The 18,238-nt window shown below is 37.8% G+C and overlaps 1 protein-coding gene across 2 annotated transcripts in view; it reads right to left on the minus strand.

Annotated features, from left to right (window-relative positions):
* LOC126248061 (metal-response element-binding transcription factor 2) overlaps positions 1-16,660 on the minus strand; it is a 122,893-nt gene extending 106,233 nt beyond the window's left edge. For both annotated transcript variants that reach the window (XM_049948701.1, XM_049948702.1), the window contains exon 1: positions 16,441-16,660. The gene's annotated coding sequence lies outside the window, so the exon portion shown is untranslated. The remainder of the gene's footprint in view (positions 1-16,440) is intronic.
* Positions 16,661-18,238: the final 1,578 nt, after the last annotated feature.

The following is an 18,238-nucleotide window of genomic DNA, read 5'->3' on the forward strand; positions in this document are numbered from 1 at the left end:
GACGCTGTCATTTATCGACTAGTAAAGTTATCAGAAGATCAAACATAACACACATTCAGATTCATGCCACAGCTATAAATTTAACATGCTAAATTACCAGCATGAAATGGGAACACAATTTTGCGAATGTAACTTAACAAGAAGATAGTCATCTTATGCAGGGTGCCATGTACCCGATAGTGGCAGCGCATCGGCATGACATTCATTTGCAAATTGAATGTACCACCAATCATATTAGTTTACAAATTGGTACAATTTCTTTTGGTTTGCTGTTTGATGCACATGGGGGGGGGGGGGGGGGGGCAGGAGGAGAAGACGGGGGAAAGCAGATTGTGAAGGCTGAGGACAGAATAACAACAACACAATTTTGAAACCAACAAAAACAGTAGCACATCATTTGAATATGCTGCCACTTTCATGTATATGGCAACCCCCCCCCCCCTCCCTCACCAAGTAACAATCTTCTAGTTTAGTTAAATTCATAATACTGTGTTCCTGTTTTGTACAGGATGAAAGTGAGTAACACCCGGTACAAGTCCTCGAGTATACAACAGGTGTACTCAAAGTACCCAAGCTTCAGGACCACATTGGTTTCCATGTGCTACATATAATGTGTAAACAAGTTAACACATTTCCTCCGAAAAACCATGTTCCATAGCTCGATTCAATTATTTTTCGCAACTTCAGTGAGTACATCAACATAGTGCACCTAAGGAAAAATTCACAACAGGAAGTGATCCACTTCCACTATTCTGTACCTGAACATACATTTCAAGATTATGATAACACAATAGCTCTTAAAAAGAGAAAGAATAGGGGAAATCTGAGGCTTTACCAAGTGGTGTTTTCTGCACTAATTAACTGTGTCAATTAAAACTTTGCCAGAATTAATGAACTACAAGAAAACAGGTATATTCAACCACCAATAGAACCGATCACTGTGCTTCAAGTCCCACATCACTACACACAGTACGTTCAATACGTAACAAATAACTGCATGAATGCTTCCATATTATTATTATCATCATCATCATCATCATCATCTTCTAGGTAATCAATGCAAACTACCTGCAACAGTAGAAAAAAAAAAATCAGTGATTTTATCACACCACAACATGTTCATGCTCACTGGAGAATTTTAATGAAGTGGTTTCTGGCCTAGAAAGTCTATACTCTTCCAACACACAATATATGTAATCCAATCTATGCAGTTGTGTCAACATTCTGAATCTATATCTATTGGCATATGGTTGTGTGTATTTCTGGTACCACTGTGATTTATCATTTTCTTGTTGTAATCACAAACGGTGCACAGGAAGAACAACTGCAGTAAGTCACAATACGAGCCGGAATTTCTACGATTTGTTGCTCAATACTTCTCAGAATTATAACCACACTCCTTTTCGTACTGTACAATGGCTCTCTTGTAGCATCTGCCACTGGAGTTTTAGGGGCACCTTTGTGGCAATATTGCACTCACGAGTGAGCTTATGTAGAAATTTATTGCTCTTCTTTGGATCTTTTTTACCTCCTCTATTAATTCTGTCTGGTAAGGATTCTAGACTGCTAGTTAATACTGCACGTGCCCAACATACTGCCAGTTGGGACGAATACTTTCTGATGATTTAACAGAAAACAGTCTGTCAAATGTGTTTTCTTCAGCGACCTACTTCGCGGACAAGCTACATTTTCTTAGGATTCTTCACGTGTGTTTCAGTCTGGCATCTGCTCTTACTACAACTACTTTTGTGAGGTTATATTTTAAAGTTTTCATAATTTCCAGCAATTTATTGCCAATCGTGTCATCAAACAATAAGGACAATTTTTATTCAATTATGCACAATATATTACATTTATATAAGGTGTGGATCAAATGTCAATCCCTGCACACAGCATCAGCTCTTCCTATATTTTACTAGTACATTTTCTGGCAATGCAGCTTTCCTATATAGAAAAGAAGATCCACCTGAATGAGCTTTCAACACTACCTACCAGGGCATTTATGTATATTGTAAATATTAGCAGTCCTATAAACATCCATTGGAGATCTAAGAAATGACTTTTACATCTGACGATTTCACTTCACTAAGAATGACACCGAGTTCTATCTGCTAGAAAGTCGTGTATCCAGTTACAGAGCTGACCTGATACTCCCGAATCACATTTCGTTCACTAGGTGACAGTGTGGAACTATACTGAATGTTTCAAGAAACACAGCATCAACTTGGTCACCGATATCAGCTCTCCTATGGATTCCGGAGATGAATGAGAGAGCAGAGTTTCACGAGGCCACTATTTGTAGATCTATGCTGACTCCTAAACAAAGTTTTCATTCTATACAAAGGTAATTATATGTGAACATAAGACATGTTCAATTAATAAAAGATTGACACGAACAACACAGGGAGCTAGAATGGGATAAAGATCTTCTGTATAATGTATACAGTATCTGTAGTGTAATATACATTCATTGTTCGCAGCATTTTCTCCACACTGTATGTACGCATTACGATGACGTGTCACCCCTGCTCGATGATTACAATATACATTCAGAATTGTTTGGTTACACGATCTAGGAGCAACCTAAAGTGTAGAAGTAGTTGTAGTAAGAGCAGATGCCAGACTGAAACACACGTGAAGAATCCTAAGAAAATGTAGCTTGTCCGCGAAGTAGGTAGCTGAAGAAAACCCATTTGACAGACTGTTGTCTGTTAATCGTTCTCCAGATCCAGTGACCATTCCTCTGTTGAGACTTTTTTGCTTCTAGTATCGTGTACTTCCGACTGTACGCATTTACGCCATAAATTATGATACACCCGGTATACAGTGTGGACAAAATACTGCGAACAATGAACGTATACTACACTACAGTTCAATTTCTTACCATAACTTTTATTTCAGATTCACAATCACTTGTTTCTCCAGCTCTTAACCAAATTGTCACTTTTCAACCAAGTATTGTTCACATAAAACAGTGAGTGATGGAGCAATGCTAAGTATTGAGTGGCAGTGCACCACGTGACACACCCAGCATACACTAGCAGTTCCAGATGTCATGTGCAAGAACAGCTGGAGCACGTAGTGTCGGACTGAGCACACGAGTGACACTGCACTGTCTTAACCATATTTCTACGTTCAGAATGCATTTTGCATCCACCTTTAAACTTGCACGCCACTTTATCATTTGAAAATGATTTGTACCGATTTCTTGAATATTTAACATCCCTTTTTCATAACAGATACTAATCCTACAGGGATGAATGAGGTATTGTTAGAAAAGTTCTCCAGCTTCTGGCGTTGCGTGCCAGTGCACTAGAACTTGAAAAATTTAACATAAAAGAGACTTATCTATCATAGATAAAAGGGCATCGTGGGCAGCCAGCTCCATACCTATACAGGGCATTCAGGAATTACCACTAAAAACATCTAGGACTTGTAGAGGGGAGTGAGTATTATGAATAGCAACCATACATTTCCACACTACACCAGTTTACAAAACATGTTTTCTAGGTAGGTGCTCTACAGGGTACTCGTGGTGAGAGCTGGTTACATCAGATCAGCTGACGTCATTTGACATCTATCCTACCTCTCTGACCTGGTTCGAGCCTCATTCACATCTGTGAGTGGTAGAGCAACACGGTTGAGTACACATTTGCAGAATACACCAACATGATCCTTCTGAATGGCGAAGTTCACAGTAATGGAAGAGCTGCTCATCACCTTTAGCAAGAGCTTTCTCCAAAACACCCAACTTATCGCATATCCTTTTTGTCACTATTATGAAACAGCTTCGAGAAAGAGCACCTTCCCCATCAGCAGGCATCACTGTGTTGCTTCAAAAGAGATGTTGCACACACCCAAATTGGAAGATGTCATACTGCAATATGTTAATGAGAACCTGTCAATAAGTACACAAGCAATTTATTTGGCTATTCATGTGTAGAACTGTAAAACAAGTGATGTACTGGGTCACACCCATAAGTTACTTGTAAAAGTGGTCGTGTTACCAACATATTTTCAAATGCTTGTAGCACAGAAATGGTATGTTTCTGGTCAAAGATTCCAATTCAAAATATTATCTACTCACTCCCCTTGCAATTCCTAGATGTCTCTAACAGGAATCACAAATAGCATTTGATTTGTTTTAAAGTACCTATTCACTGGATCATTTCTATCCAGCATTGTCATAAATAATAACTGTGATAACTGTGGTAGTCTGCCCATCGCACAAGTGCCAAGTCAAATTGCGTTTGCTATCACTATAAACAAGTTACACGGACAAACACTTCAAAGAGCAGGACTCTTATTTACCAAATCACGTATTCACACATAGGCAACTATATGTAGTCTTTTCAAGGTTAATTGAATCACCTAACATTTCTGCAGCCCTTAAAAAAAATGAAAAGTACACGAAGATTAGGCTCTTACACCAAACATTTTTACACTGTAATGCTCTAAAGAATTTTGTTCAAAACTATGTGCATGGAAATGTATATACAAGTATGTATCACTATTTCATGATTATTATTTCATAGCGTTCATTTCATTTTTAAAGGTGTTTTCTCTTCATTCCCACAACCACTATTAACACAATAACTAAGTTTAATCCAAATAGTGTCATATTTAAAACTATAAAAGTGCAAAGTTTTGCACAGGTCACCTGGTACTTAATTACAAGTCAACCTCTTGCAAGAGATGGTGAACAGATCGGGATTAGGAATCTTTGCAAGAAGGAAGGAAGATTCCAGAATGAGATTTTCACTCTGCAGCGGAGTGTGCGCTGATATGAAACTGTGTGCCCGACCGAGACTCGAACTCGGGACCTTTGCCTTTCGCGGGCAAGTGCTCTACCATCTGAGCTACCGAAGCACGACTCACGCCCGGTCCTCACAGCTTTACTTCTGCCAGTATCTCATCTCCTACCTTCCAAACTCGGTCGGGCACACAGTTTTAATCTGCCAGGAAGTTTCAGGAAGGAAGATTATTGTTTAAAGTCCTGTCAAGGAATATTTGCAGAAAAAAATGAAAGTAGTCCCAGTCAATACAGGATATAAAAGGTGGGCTTAGATATAGAAATGGAGCTGTGACAACCAGTATGCTTTCCCTGTACAGTAAACAGGTTGACAACTTTATTTCACATAGTCAGTGGGAGGATACTTTAAAGTTACCCAAGAGAAGAGAGAAATCAGATAATGTTTTTGTGTACCAAATTCAAAATCATTCAATATTCTTTAGCTTCTTTGCTGTTATATTTGGTCATGAAAGGTTGCCTTAAACTTCTGCCACCATAACTTCTTTTTTTCTACATTCTCAAGATGATTGTTGCAGTGAGAGACTAATCAATAGCATAGACAAAAACCTAGGTTAGCTTGGAAGATGCAAGATATACAAAGTGTTGCACACACTTCCTCAAATACTCATTCTCTTCAGTTTAGCCAACAATATTTCACAAGAATGTCTCTTTCCTACCAAAGATACAGTTTCAAGTTCCCTGAGTGTGTCTATTACACTTTCTTATGGGTTGACCTGTTACCAAAAAAGAAGTGGGTCTACCATTTTGTTGGCTGCCTGCAGACTTGCCTCCTTCATAAGGACTGCAAATGTTGGAGTTCTGTAAAATTGGTCACACTAGTGTCTTGTAGGTTTTGTCTTTTACAGATGCACGGAAATTTCCCTAGAACCATCACAACAAATCCATTTTCAATACTACTAGTTTCACTTATCTCGTTTGACAGTAATCCTAATACATCTTACTTATGACATAGGTACCCAAAGTTTATCACTGATATTATTGGATACTATTGGGTTCTTTTACTTTGCCACATGTTACTGTCTTGTATTCAGAAATCACACTAATAAGGGTACCACCATTTAGTACACAAACTGAAAATACTGCCAAATTCATTCTGTATTTACTTACAGTCACCCAGCAGCAATACTCACCTACAAAATAACTTCACTAATAAACAATCCGAGTGTGCTGCTGGCCCTATGTGATAAATCATTTGTGTACATTGAATCATTAGTCCTGTCACACTTTCTTGGGAAACACCCAATATTACTGTTCTGCATCTTGGAACACTCATCACCAATACAACATACTTTGTTTTAATTGACAAAAATTATTTGACCTAATACATATGATTCCATCTACGTTATCAATCAAATATGTGGTAGTGATGATCACCTTTCAGGCATTTAAGGATATAGAATTTACTTATCAACTTTCACATACTATGTGGAAGGTAATGTGTGTGAAGAAGTGAGTTGTTTTAAATTAGGATAGTTTCTCTACCTTTTGAACAAATGGTGATTCTTTGGAATAAGCTTATTTCCTTCCACAATCATCATAGTATTTGAGATTATAATATGCTTTAGGATCTTACCACAGACAGGCATTAGAATTATTTGTTTGTAGTTCCTTTACCCTTCTTATAAACAAAAAACCTTTGTTCTTTTTCTACTATTTAGGATAACTTACTGCATTAGGAATTCTTAATAAATGCAAACTGGTAAAGGGATAATATCTAAAGTACCCAATGAAGAATCTATAGGAAACAGTTGGAGCTTTTTTTAATCCTATCAATTGTTTCTCAATACTGGCACAGCTTTTTTCAATATGACTCATTTGGAAATGGATGTGGTGGTCGAACATTGGTGCAGAAGTGGTATCCTTTAGGTTGAATCCATTTTTAAATAGAGAATTCGGTATATCTGCTATCTGTCTGTACCCTTCAGTTTCAATACAGAAATGATTTACAAGAAATTTGTTCATTTACTGACTTTAAATTGACCAGAGCTTCTTACCATTTTCTGATACAACTTTCTAAAGGATCAGACTGAGGAAACTATGGTAGGCTCCACACACAGCCATTCTTACGATACACAAGTCATCATTAAGGAATCTCTTATGACTTATCCTACAGTCTCTTTTGCAGCAGAGACTGGTTTCACAATATTCTCTAAATCATTAACACTTTCCAACACCACACTGGTGTTTGCAACATAGGCCTCACCATCTAGTTCCATTTTCCCACCATCTTTCAGTGTTCACTCTGATCCAATCCTTGCCTCTTTTTTAACACATTCATCCACACCTTTCAGCCATCTATCCCTTGGTCTTCCCCTTAGTCATTTCCTTCGCATCTCCATTTCATGTCTCTTCTTGGGAATCATCCCTGTTTTCCATTCTCTTTGTGTCCAAACCATCTTAGCCTTGATGCTTCTATCCTGCTCTGCAAGGGTTCCTCTTTCAATATTTCCACTACCCTTTTATTCCTGAACCTACTTCTCCTTGTTGCTCCTATCCTACTTCTCAGTAACTTCATTTCATGTGCCTGCAATCTGCTTACATCTCTTTTCTTCATTACCCATATTTTAGATGCATAGGTCAGTATTGGGATTTAGTAACTTTCTTATATCACTGCTTTTTTGTGGGATATCTTTGTTCCAAACCAGGCTCCGAACACTTTGCAGGAATGCTTCTGTCTGCCAATCTGTTCGTCACATTTGACATCTCTTCCTCATTTCCTCCATTCTCCTCTATCACACATCCCAAGTACTTGACACTTTCCACCTCCTCCAACTCTTCACCTCCAATCCTCCTTCCCCTCCGTGGTCTATCTTCTTTTCTAGTTGTAACACTATTGCTTTCATCTTGTGTTCTCCAGTTTTTCTTCTGCTCCCTTAGTCATTATCTCACCTGAGACCACAATGAGAGGTGACAATGCACTGCCCAGTTTCACACCACTTGTTTGCTGGAACCAATCTGTCCTTTCATTTCCCCACTTTCACACAACTCAAACTTCCACAGTACATCTCCACTATGCTTATTGTCCCCTCTATGCTTATTGTCCCCTCACTTCTTTTGTATTGCTTCCCTGATCTTTCTTCTACAACCTCTATCAAATACCATTTATATATTGGGAAAGACCATCATGAGATCTCCAGATTCATAGTGCTGCTCCTGGAGTTACCAAACTGAAAATATGAGGTCAATAGTTGACCGCCCAGGTCTGAAGCCATGATGTTCCTCTATCAATTTGTTCTTGACCCTTGTTCGGATTCTGCTCTGTGGGATCTTATCATATACCTCAGAAGAGTGTGATATCAGTGATTCCCCTGTAGTTTCTACAATCTCTCCAATTACTTTCCTCAGTTATAAGGACAACTAGTGCCCCCTTCCAATCTTCTGGAGTAGTCTTCTCATTCTGCTCCACTCTCACCAAACAATACAGCCATTGTTTCCCAACCTCCCCTGCTGCCTTCAGCATTTCTACACGCACTTCGTCCACAACTGGTGCCTTACCTCCTGTCATCTTACCCAGTGCCATTTCCATTTCTTTCCACGCCAGGTCCCACCCCCAAGAGTGTACTTCTACCTTATTTAGTCCTTTACCCTCGCCTCCAACCTCCAAGTCTGTCTGGATTTAGCAAATGCTCAAACTACTACTTCGACACTGCCTTCAGTGTCTATCTGTTATCAACCTCATTCTCATTTCTATCTATCATTGTTGCATCCTCTTGCAGACCTCTCCTCTTACTTTTGATCATTCCATATAGTACTTTCTTCCTTCGTCTGCTAGCTTTCTCCATCATCTTTTGTCCATTCTCCCTTTCACTTTCTTCTCTCCTCAGCCACTGCCTTATTTGCTTCTTTCTCTTATACTCCTCTCTTGCTAAATTGGTCCTTTCTTGGAGACTCAATCTTCCTTCCCACTACTTCCTTAACTCATTCATTCCACCACGATGTCTCCTGCCACTGTTTTCTGCCACTTGTCCATCTGCATAGTTACTTCATCTGCATAGCACCTTCTACCACAGTACTTTTAAAATTGTCCTCATTCCTCTTCTCTGTTTTTGGTTCACCCCTAGGTTACCTCCCTCTTTTAATCTCCTGGTATTCTTCCTTTTCCTGCAGTTTCCATATTCTAGTTCTCCCTTCCTGGTTCTGTTTTCTTCCATTCCTTCATGATTCTCATGCTCATCACTACAGCCGGTGGTTACTATCCAATGCCTCAGATGGTAGTACCTTTATATCCATTACAGTCTTCTTCATTTGCAAATCACAAAGCATGTAATCCACTGAAGATTTCTTTTTGTGCTAGACTCCTGCTGTACATTAGTTTCTGACTCTGAGTTACCTGTCACAAAAACATTTCTCTTGTAGAATTCCAACAATTTCTTTCCTCCTCCACTCTACTTCCTTAGCACTCTGCTCTCAGTACATTTTCATAGCCTTGTCCTTCACTCACTACATGTGCATGCAAGTCTCCCATGACTATTATCCTTTGCCCAATCAACTGCGTTTACAGTTCTTCCTCAAAGACTTCTTCCTCTTGAGATGTACCTCCCACTTGAGGGACACACCTGAACCACCTCCATACTTCTTCCCTTTGCCATTATTCTAATCTTCATTATCCTGTCATTTAACCTCAGTACCTCTTCTTTTAGGTCACCCTCACAACTGCCATTGAATGATTATGGCTGAAGCACAACTATTAATCAAGATCCAGAACCAATTTTGCCCTTATGAATACAATCTAATTTATTTTGGACCTCACTACGACATGGGAGGCTACGTAATAAAACCAAAAGAAGACTCAAATTATTTCCCACTAGGAAGCAGGGAAATTGGAGGGGGTTGTGCCTTTAATATGCAATTTAGAGAACCTAACACTACATACAATTAATGAGGTAACACTGTAAACCACATGTATGCATTCCTCTCACAGTAATGTAGTGTCCATACATTTTATGAACATTCTTTATGCTGCTTTGGTAAAATTCATTTGGTGAACAGTAGTTTAATCCCTGTATATTATAACAAAGCTATTATAGTGCCATACTATTTGTGTAACGCGAATGTTACCCATAAATTAGTATCCACATGTATTCTGTGCTTGAAATTTGCAGTAGATGTGTTACTAGCACCGCATATCCATATCCTAGCTACAGTGACTATTATTTGCATGGCATATAGAGATCCACCAGTACCTTCTGTATTTTTCTAAATTTAACTGTACGACAGCTGGACAAACAACAGTAGATAAGAGCAGTTGGGTTGTTTGGGGAAGGAGACCAGACAGCGAGGTCATCGGATTAGGAAAGGATGGGGAAGGCAGTCGGCTGTGCCCTTTCAAAGGAACCATCCCGGCATTTGCCTGGAGCGATTTAGGGAAATCACGGAAAACCTAAATCAGGATGGCCGGATAGATAACAGCAGTCAATGTGCTATTGCCTTCAAATTGTTTTCCAAAGTCTTATAAAATTCACAACATGTATGTTAAAGTCTTTGTAGGCATTATTCATTTGTTACTTAATAATGGCCAAATAACAAAGTTCGTAAGAAAATAGAGATCAGAAGGAAAATACCACTTTGTGTGATTTCACACTTGAACATGGAAATTGTTCGAGAATGGTGCATTGAAAGGATCCCTAAACACAAACAAAAAGTTCTGTTTCCACAAGACACAAATTCAATGACACACAACAGTTTTTTCTATAACTGCTGAGGAGAAGTAAAAAAAAATTTACACATTTTGTTGATACAGGGAAAAAGTGATTCTGCATACAATAACTTTAGCCCTTTCCATTTCAACGGCAAGTGGCGCTCGACATTGCTCGATGTCAGTCCTCAATTGATACGGTTGTTAATAGCTCTCACATAGTCCATTGTCGAATCTGACTACCAGGCATCACTGCTGCATAATATTGTCACTTAGGGAAGCCTGTGTTACCTCTGTGTCAAATTACAGCAGCTGCATTGCGAGAAAGGTTGTAATAATTATGTTCAAGTTAACAGGTGCGAAACTACTAATACTTAACACAGAGTCCGTTCTGAGGAAGATATTGTAGAACTTGTACTGGAATGTCAAAGTGAAAATGAAGTTGACAATGATTTCCATGATGAAAGAGATTCATTTATAAACAATTTGAATCAAATGATGGAAACAGTCCACCCCAAACAGTTTAAAAAATATCACACAATCAAAAAGTTTTGTATTGTAATTTTTTAATGAAAGCATAATTTTTGCTTCAAGTATATCCTAACTGGTGGTCAGTGGCCTCTGTTTCCACAAAGAAACTCACCTAATTCTTTGTGGTGAGCTCACGGCCTGGGCGGTGACTATTTAAATAAGAGCGCACACAAACATCCTGTCTGCATTACAGAGTAAACAGGTTTAACTGGCAAAATCCATATCAGCTAACTTACAGTACTGTCAATGAATGCAATAAAGTTGTCCAAGTATGTTGGCACAGCAATGGCTGTAAGATAGCGAAGCTACTTAGGTGGGCGGTAATGTGGAAAGTACTTCGTGTCACAGGTGTAAAGAAATGAACGCACCAACCAATGGACATTATACAAAATTTTAAAATTCAAGTAGCAGCAAAAATATCTTATGAAAGATATGAAATGAATTTTTCCCCTTGCATTTAATTCTTTGAATATTAACAGGCATGGTAACTGGTTTAAATATACAGGAAAAAGAACAAAAGTCATATCTTAAGAGAAGTTTATGGCAGTAACTAGTTATGTCATCTAAGAGAATGTGCTTTTATGAACTAAATCCTTCGTGCTACCAGACTCCCTGAATGCACTATATTTATATACAATTTTAGTTACTGGAAACATCTCCCAATTTCAGCCACACCACCAACCCATATTTAGTACAGTCATATCTTTGATTGGAATATAGAACTCTTCAGGAAATATTTACATTTAATTTGCCACTACTCAAATATTTACACAAAAGAAAGCTCTTCTTTACATCATAGAAAAACAGAAAAAACAATGCCACATGCCCTTCACTAACGATTCCATATCTCATGTAAGACTGTACAATCTGCATCCACTGTCCTTACCTGAAATAAGTAAGTCAGAAGCATTTCCAAAAGTGTGAAGTATAATCCAAACACAATGTTATTCAAATTGCCTGTTTACGATACACAGGATGTTCACTTTGCAGTGAGGCAGTTTCAAAATCTTATTAGATTACAATAGTAATGCTAAAAAGTCATTTTGGTATAATAATCTATAGAAGTATTGTTGAGCACCAACAGCACTTATTGAAAGTGCTAGGCCTACATATTGATGTGTATTACATGTAAAACATTTATCTATTCAAACTTAATTTCATGACTTACATTTGTATTAACCTGGACAGGGATTTTATCAAATATCGTTTATAAACGTTATATAATAACTTTGATTAATTACTAGGATCATTTGAACGAGATCCTACATTTTAAGGATTTGTCAAAGATTTGTGACACTACAATTTGGGCTTCATTCAAAAATTGCACTGTGTGAATTACCAGTATCCACAACCAATGCAGCTGAGGCAACACATGATGGTACACAGACCAACAGTAAAAATCTTTACTTGCTCTGGTGGCTGTTCAAATCATTTAATCAGCTGAAGGTATGATTTCAAATAGTTCCTTCAAAAAACATACATTTGAAATCAATACTCAGCAAATAAATATTACATTTTGAAATAAAAGATTTTAGTCAGATGTACACTATCTAAACCTGGGCACAGCACACAAGATATGTGCTCACAAACCAAACTAAATTTTTGGTAAAAAAAAGGGTGCATCTGAGCACCATCTGACATTAGTTGGTGGAACAAAAGTATGGGATCCACAAATTTCCTAGTTCATCACAATTCATAAATTTCAAAAATATTCTGCAACAGTTTCAAGCAGCATCTGTGATAATTGCTGCTGTGTTCTACACAGTAATATAACAGCAGCAACAGGAGCAGAAGTAGCAGTAGTGAGCTATACTCGTATGTTGTCATTAAGAAAAACAGTGAGCCACTTCACATTATCTGCTATAAAAATGAGTTGGTTAACACAGTTTACTAGCACTTTGATAAATAACGTACACATTTATTCCAAAAGTAAAGTTAGTAAATGTTATGTAGAGTGCCCCTTGCATTTTTCATAATTTATGTACAAGGTATGCATCAAAATACTCTGAGACTTGTCCATGAGCTAATATATGGTTTCTGAATTTACTTTGCAGTTTTAGTTTTTATTATGAAACATGCATTAAATATGGGGAAACAAACATTAGGATATGGTACAGTTACCACAACCTCTATTTGGCATTCACATTAGTTGCTTCACCAACTGTCAACCAAATTATTACCTTTTAACCTAACAAAGACCTTGGCCTATGCTACAAATCAGTCTGACACCACAAACAAGATTGGGTGTAGTGGGGAACCGTTGTAAAATACCACACTCCAGCAAGCAAAGAGTACTAATAATTAACAGTAAACATATTACATCTAAGTTTTGAGATCCAAAACACAAAATGTATCACTCTTATGATCTTTCATATAACTTCACTATAATTCTTGTGTAGTGACACACTAAAGACTTTCAAAAAGCATTTCAATGCTATAATTTCCGATATTCTCAGATAAAAAAAATACAATTCAACCACTCCCAGTAACCATAAGACAATATTATGTTTAATTTCATACAAAATCATTTGGCAGCCACTCTGTGACATGAGAACTAAATCACGTTTACTACTGTACAAAACAAAATGTGTTTCACTTGATTATAGTTGAACGACAATAAAAAACATTTTCACCTGTATTTCAAGCAACACTATAAACTACTACTATACTGTAGGTCGGTTCTTTGGCATGCACTATGTGGATGATGCCAGACCAAGCCTATGAAGTGTGTCCGCAACAATTCAAATTTGAATTATCAGCTGCCTTCCATGGAAGTCTCAGAATGTTGTATCTTCCAAAAACTGAAGGCGTAACAAGAATTGCCTATGGGTAGCACATTTGCATTTCACAACATGATGCTTTTTACACTGTACATGATAAAAAAAAATTGCTGTCACTTGCATACTACTCACCAAAGTTTACTTTCAACGTTACCCCTGCATCTCTCACAAAATACTCATTTTCCAAGGAAGTCAACTAGCAATAAAAGCATAAAGGTCTATATAAAACACAACTGTTTGCATAATTTGTGAAACTGAAATCCAGTAATTTTGACTGTGAGACATAGCTAGTGCAAGAGCTTCAAATCAAATTATGAATTACTAGTGAAGCAAATTGATGTTCAAATGCTTGTGCATACAAGGAGGCACTACACATGTTCACGAGTCTTCGCGCAAGAAATTTCTCAAATTTTCAATTAAAACTTCAGAAAATCATGGGCAGAAAACTTTCAATAGTGTCCAACAACAGAATGCTCTTTAAAAATAAGGTACAGTTGTAGCAGCAGTAGTCTGATGCTCTCTCTCTCTCTCTCTCTCTCTCTCTCTCTCTCTGTGTGTGTGTGTGTGTGTGTGTGTGTGTGTGGGTGGGTGGGTGGGTGGGTGGGGGGGATGAGAATTTTATATTCTCTATGCAGTTAGAGCTAATGTGCACTCACTCAATTTACTCAAGACTATCAGATATTTTATGCTACTCATTTATGAACTGCACTACTCTCCAGACAGTTACACAACTAAAGAAGATATAGGGAAAGCTAAAGAAGTGCATTAACCAATCACAACCCCTATGATATGACATTACAGTGTCTGCTCCTCAGTTCTGTCACATTTTACATTTTAAAAAGAATATTTAAACAACACAACTCTAAATGCACCAAATTAAAAAAAAAAAAAATGTTTAACATACATGGGCCACCTACAGCAGTACAGAAAGTGTCAAACCATCCATTTATAATGTAGCACCAACATTTTCATTCCTAACCATATTTTTAATCTTAACTGTTTCTGAATGCTTTGAACAACTCTACCCTAATAAGTAAAACCTATGACGCTATTACAAAGAACCAGAAGGTTCACCCTAGTCACAAACACCACATATCTTTGTCTAGATTTTAGAAAGTTAAACAGTTGCCTTTTTTTCCACATAAATGACAGTATAAATAAACACAACACTGAAAGAAAACAGGGAGGGGGGGGGGGGACTGAGTAGATACAAGCATACACCAGCATACTGCAGAAAGAATGGCACCATTTGAATACAATGTTAACAAAACATTGTGCATGTCCACAGTAGGCCTGTATTGCACTATTCAGCTAAAACAACTCTTGGGCCAGCTTACTTGGCAACACTCAAACAACTTTAATATTTCATATTATAGTTTATGTCATTCCTCCAGTTACTAATATCTATCAAAATGTTTCGAAAATTCACCAAATCTCATCTGCTACGGCGCGTTTATGCCGCTGATTTTTTATTTTTTCACAATGACATTGAAAATAATATACCTAAACTGCTTAGCTATAGATGCAATGTTCTCAAGGCATAACAGTGGGTCATTAACTGCGCACAGCTTTTTCTCCCTCCTTCAAATAAAGGTATGACACTGCTCAAACAACAATATAAAACAGACGTCATTAGTGTACAGTTATCCCCAAAGGCACTACAGTGCCAGACATACAACACAACCGGTACTAGAATTTATTTTACAACATAGCGTATTTAATAACGCAGAAGAAACCGCCTTCTCCCCACCTCCCAAAGCTGACTGCAATTTGGCTTTATACCACTTCAAATATCATGGAAATTTTATATGGCATTCAATCGAGACTGTACAATTCAGCACAGTTCTTGACCAAAAAGCGAAAAAATATATAAATTCCGTTAAATATACATACAAATGCGTAACAACTCAGACTATGTTATATACTACGCCTTAAGACAAATCATCTTGCATATCCACACTATGAAATCACTAAACGCGTAACTACTGAATGAAATTAATACTAGCCTGGTAAAAAGTGGCTTTACAAACGCGTTAAAGCAAGTTTCGTGCTTGTACTTTTTTCCATCCAAGCACGAAACGTTACAATTTGGGGAGACCAACATTTCCGCGCTATCAATATAGCTTTCTGAACTGCAACAGTCTCAAGTGACTGTCAACAGATGACACACGGCATATACAAGTCGAGGCGTTCTCGTGTTACCTCTGCACAACCAGCGTGAACTCTGAATAAAAATTTAAAAATACAGCATAAAGAAGATTTGCAACACCGTCCACAATACTTTTAGCAATACAATACTGCTAACAAATGACCCTAACGCAATAAATTGCAGTACATAGTGAGTTGTTGTCGGCTAAAATGATCAACCGAATAGCAGCCAATCGCAACAGAAATCAATGTCTACCATTGATTTATTCATTAAATACTAGAAATAATCCACTTTTGAATTTCCATGAATTCGAAATAAAATATAACATCAGTACATCTCCAACATGTTACTTATTCACCTAACGTCACTACTCGCTTTCGTAGAACGAACAAAACCATCTCCACACCCAGCCGAGCCACACACACACACACACACACATACAGTGGGAACAGTCGTTCCTTCGGAACACGATAATCTCCTAGTTTCAGGTAAGAGGCTGTCTCTATCGCAACGAGGTAGAAACATGGTTTACCTTCATGTTACGACAGTCAACAACACTAAGTGGTTTCCTCTTCATTATTGAGTGTCAGCCATGTTAAGTATTAAAAAAACTGAATGTTAGCTTGCGATGCGCGGCAAAATTCACTCCCACATACAACGTCCGTGCGCACGGATCACTCAAAATAAGAGACTAAAAATATCGTCCATGTGTGGCTGAGAATTCCCAAAAGCTGCCGCGACAAATTTTTTGTCCAGAAATCCAAAATCAAGAAATCTGCATAGCCAGAACACAATGTTAAAATTCAAAACTGTCTGTGCACCATCTTGGAAGTTACGTTTCAAACACGACTATCGAACGTTGCTCGAGTATAGGTGGTTATCGACCTCCATATACAAAATCGAGTGTGCTATTTAACCTACGAAACTGATTTCTGTTGGTAAATTTAAAAATTTACTCCAGGCTGATATCGAACAAATAAAGATGGATTAAAAAAAAACAGTTGAAAAAATTTTCAACTGAATCGGAACTAAACGCAGAGAAAATAAAGAACTTTAACAATCCTTAATTGTAAATAAACAATTAATTTGAAAGTAATAATATATTTCTTTCACTCTCAGGGCTAAAGAGAAAAACTTTTTTTTTTCATACGATTCTTAATTACTTTATTAACTGCTTGTACCAAGAAAGAAACAGGTCCTTCAAACTGCGAAAGAGTGAACTACTGGTTCAGTCAAATGGTGCTCAAAAAGGCCAAATAACGGGAAGTTTTGCAGGAGTTTTATGATAAGCTTTCAAAATATTTCCGAGAGTGCGTAATCCGAATTTTCAGAATCCCTCATGCTCGGAAATGGGTCAAAAACAGAAATAACGAAGAAAGAAATTGGACTCTATCGGTTTTTTCGCTTATAACTCGGAAAAGGCTTAATTTACGGCCAAATTGACTGCTTATGAAAATAAAGAGGATAAAATTTCCCACGAAATTGGTCGGAGTGACCTTTCTCGTCAGACCAACCGTATGGCGTGTAGCGTGTTGAAGTTAGCGCGATTTGAAAGCTAAGGAGATGGACCATCTCGGGACCTACACCCTGCACCCTTCCGTTCTTCGTTGCACATTCATTACCGAATTCCATCATCCAGTAATGTTAATGAAGTTGTAGGCAGCTGATATTTGCCTTGCTGCAAGGGTAAGATGTTTGTGAAGTGTCAGTGACCTACCATTCCTTTGTGTTGGTCGGTAAATTTGACTTAAATGCGTAAAATAACCGTACATAATGAGTTCAAGGGAGAAGAGTGTTATATTTGCTGATGTACTGGGCGATGGGAGAAAAGTGCTATCACTTAGGTCCAAAATGGGCTTTAATAATGTTCTTGAATCAAGTAAAAGGAATGAGTGGATAGTTGCTCTTTTGGGGGTAAAATTGTGGTCAAGGTAAGTGAACCACACCGTAAACAGTACACTGACCAAAAATTAATCTTTGCAGAGGCTAAGTGGGTTTTGGCTGGCTGCAGCCAAAAGGAAACCCGACCTGCTCAACCAGATTTTGATTTCCAAACTAACTTTTTTTGTGTGGGTCGGCTATTATGTCAGAATTTCTGGCTCAGGAGAACAAGCGCCCAGCTAATTGATGGACTTAATGTATTGTGTGTGTAACCTGGGGCTACAAAAGACTGTTCTGAACCTCACTGAGAGACAAAACTATTACTCACAACGCTCAATAGTATGTCGGATTGGACCAGTTCCTGTCTTGGTTACAGCTCAGTAACATGATGACACCATGCAGCAAATTTTCAACTGCCTCAGTGAAAATGTTGAGGACTTTCAATTTTC

Source organism: Schistocerca nitens, chromosome 3 (assembly GCF_023898315.1).
Source record: "Schistocerca nitens isolate TAMUIC-IGC-003100 chromosome 3, iqSchNite1.1, whole genome shotgun sequence".
In the NCBI taxonomy this organism is placed as follows: Eukaryota; Metazoa; Arthropoda; class Insecta; order Orthoptera; family Acrididae; genus Schistocerca; species Schistocerca nitens.